The following is a 3682-nucleotide window of genomic DNA, read 5'->3' as shown; positions in this document are numbered from 1 at the left end:
CCTTTAGCAGGATATAGTATTCTTTCTTATCTCTTTTGATTAAATCTATCTCTGCTTTTGCTTTGTCTGTGATTAGAATTGCTACCCCTGTTTTTCTTACATCAGCTGAAGTGCAATGTATTCTGCTCCAACCTTTTACCTTTACCTTGTGTGTATCTCCCGTTTCAAATATGTTTCTTGTAAACAACATATTGTTGAAGTATGACTTTTAATCCATTGTAATATCCATGTCCATTTTATGGGAGAGTTCATTCCATTCATATTCACAGTTATGATTGCAATCTGTGTTTTTCCCTCCATCCTCTTCCCTGCCATTTGTGTTTTCAGTTCCCTCATCTCCCTTCCCTTCCTCAATATCACTTTTGACCACCACCACTCAGTCTTTTCTTCCTTCTTTCAGCCCACCTCCCTTTTACTCCCCTTTACTCGTATTACTTCTTCCCTCATTTTTAGCTTCCCCACCCCTTTCTCCACCCCCCCTTATCTCCTGATGCCTATAGAGCTAGTTAAATTTATATACTTAAGTTTATTGTTCCCTCCTTAAAACAAATCAGATGAGAGTGCCTCTCAAGCAATACTCATCTCCCTCCCCTCTTTCCCTCTACTATAATATAGCTTTGTACTTCTTCCTGTGATGTAATTTACCATTTTCTGTTTCCTCCTTTTCACATCTCCTGTTACAATCCTTTTGCGTGCTCTGCCACAGTAAGAGGAATATTACTAGCCTCAGGTGCTACAAGACTGTTTGCCCCTTCTGCTGATCCCCCTGATCCATGATTTTTCTAGGGAAATATTTAATGGTTCTTTGAAGGTCAACAGGGGGAGGGGGAGAGAGCATTTATCGATCACTCTACCATTTTGGATCCCAGAAAGTTCAAGTAGGTGACTTACAGATGTTTAATCTGCAGGCTGATAGTCTCAGGAGTGACTGTGGTTGATACCTGGGACTCAGTGGCTGTCACTTACTTGGCTCTGCTAGTCTCCCACCCTGGGCTTACACCCTGCTGTTCCATCCTGCTGCAGCTGCCTCAGGCTGCCCTGGGGTTTTCCTGCTCACCTGTACTGCCGGGACACTCTGTGTTGTATGCTGTGGGCTTTTCCACTCTCTTGGAACAGATCCCTCCCATCGACCTTCCAGTCTGCTGTTTTGTGAATCTGCCACAGTCTGTCTCCTATTGTATACTGCACTTCTAAAATTTGGTTAGATTCTCTTTTTAGAGGTATCTGAAGGAGTTTGTCTAAGAAATTAGATGAGTAGTTGCTCTCACTCCACAATCTTGGTTCAGTCTTCTCTCATACAGTTTTTAAGCTCCTTTTAGGGCTCTTCTGTGGAAGCTTTTCTAAGCTTAAGATCACTTTCCTTTTTTTGAGTTTTGCCAATAGATGCTTTTTAATTGTGATCTTTTCCTGCTTGTTTCTTGGTCTTCTCTGCCACCATAACAACTTTCTAAGGTCAGATTCTTTTTTTTTTTATTTTGATTTTTTTCTCATCTTTTTTCTCCTTTTTTTTCCCCTTTCTTTTAAATTTGGTCTCTCTTCTCATGATAGAAGGGACACTGTTTCAGATTACTTTTATCAGGGGATGCAGATTCTGGTTGTTTAGCTGGTGCTGTGCTGATGTTTGCCTGAGATCCATGGAGTCTAGTGCTGAAGCTTTAGGGATCTGCAGCTTATGTGTTACTGAACTGGGATTTTTAATGGTGGTGCTTGGTGAATGCTGATTCCAGTGGGCTGTTTCTATGTTTTTCCAGGGATATACTGAAGTACATGGTGGTCTGGCTACTGCTGTCTGACTTTTTGCCTAGGGTTACATGGAAGCATGTGGTGGTTCTCAGAGCTGGTGTCTGCTCATTCCTCTGGCTATGCTGAGACACCTGGGGGGTGCTAATATTAGTGTGTGCCTACACGACCACACTGGAGCTCATGATCTAGTGTTGGTTTGCTGAGTTGGGTTCAGTGCAGGCTTGCTGGAATGCTTCCTGTTCTCCTCTGTTTTCCTCTTTTACCTGAGCAAAACAGACTTTTCCTGCTGATCTTCAAAGATTCTTGACATCAAAGAATGTTCACCCCATCTCTTTACTGGTTTTACTATTTTAGTGTTTGTTCTGAGGTGTCGTTTTAAAGTTGTTTGGAGGTAAATATGGGAGAGATGGTTATTTATTTACCTTGATTCCCAGAGATCCTCACATTTATTTTTAATGAAGTCTTTGATATATTATGAAATGTTGTTCCTCCACATGAATTCTTTGGAAGTTTAATTGGTATTGTACTAAATAAGTAAATTAACATAGGTAGTATTGCAAATTTTTTTATTATATTGGTTTGTTTACCTATGAGAAATTTATATTTCTTTAATTGTTTAAATGCCTTTGTTTGGGCAATAAATGTACCATAATTGTAGGTAAATATTGCCTCTGTGTCTTGAGAGGTACAATCCCAAGTGTTTTATATTGTCTACAATTATTTTAAATAGAGTTTTGTCTTTTATGTCTTCTAAAAGGAATTCTAGGAAGATAGCAGAGTAGGTAAGAACACTTTCAGCTTTCTAAATTTCCTCCACAAAGAAAGATAGAATATTATCTCACAACATCAGAAATAAAACCAGGGTAAAGCATTTGTGCTTGTAAGACAATTTAAGAAGACCCCAGGAAGGATTGGACACCTAATGGTGAAAGTTTGACCTGAGTGAAGTGTAAACACCTTCAGACCAGCTCTTCAGAATCAACAAAGAGCAAACTCTGGGGGAAGTGAGGTTATGAGTCAGCATCAGTTATAAAAACTTTCTTCTCACAAACGTTGAGGGATGAATAGAGGATGGTTGAAAGATATTCCACTGTTTTGTTTTTTTTTATAGTGGAAATTATTTTAAATGAATTATATCACATTTAAAGTAAAGGAGGAAGAGGTACAAATGCCTGACTGTTCAATTAGAAAAAAATCTAGCTCTTTACAAAGCTATCACAGAAATTGCTTTCAGTGTGGATAAAATAGCTAAAATCTACTTGCTGACATCTTATAGATGATGGATGTTGTTTCAACAGTAAATTAAGCATTCCACTTTGATAAAGGTACTTAAAATTGTAAACTAAGCAGCAATAATTAAGGCTCAAACATACCATGTGATGATAACCACCACTGTGTCCCTTGTAGCTAAGACATCCAGCCCTCTCTTCGTCCTTTAGAGGACATCTGGGTAGTCACATGAAACATTTATAATCACAACTTAACAGGAGCCATTCCTCAACATCACTGCTAATGGACATTTAAGGGAATTTAAGTCAAGACTGCAACAATTAATCCCATTACACAAGTATTGGATCAAGTAGTATCTTCACAATAAAAAAAAATGACCAGAACATGCCAATGCACACATCACTTTGGTAATCAATAAAAGAAGTTAAGGTACTTCAAGGAACTGAACAGAAGACATACAAAGTACACATTATGACTAGAGCACCAGAGGACACAAAACAATGTTCCTGGATGGCATCTCTAAGCAACTTGGGGGTCTTCACTCTTGTAATTCTCCTTTATTTATTTCAAATGGACATTTGATACTTTTGAAAAGGAGACAGAAACACATGAAATCAATGGGAAATACTGATCTCTACCTGGCACTGTTAAGGGGCATTAGAGATTTTCTGGAAAACATGGGACCGTAGAAAAATTATGCTGAACATTA

Source organism: Notamacropus eugenii, chromosome 4 (assembly GCF_028372415.1).
Source record: "Notamacropus eugenii isolate mMacEug1 chromosome 4, mMacEug1.pri_v2, whole genome shotgun sequence".
NCBI classification, from domain to species: domain Eukaryota; kingdom Metazoa; phylum Chordata; class Mammalia; order Diprotodontia; family Macropodidae; genus Notamacropus; species Notamacropus eugenii.
This window is presented reverse-complemented; position numbering follows the sequence as displayed.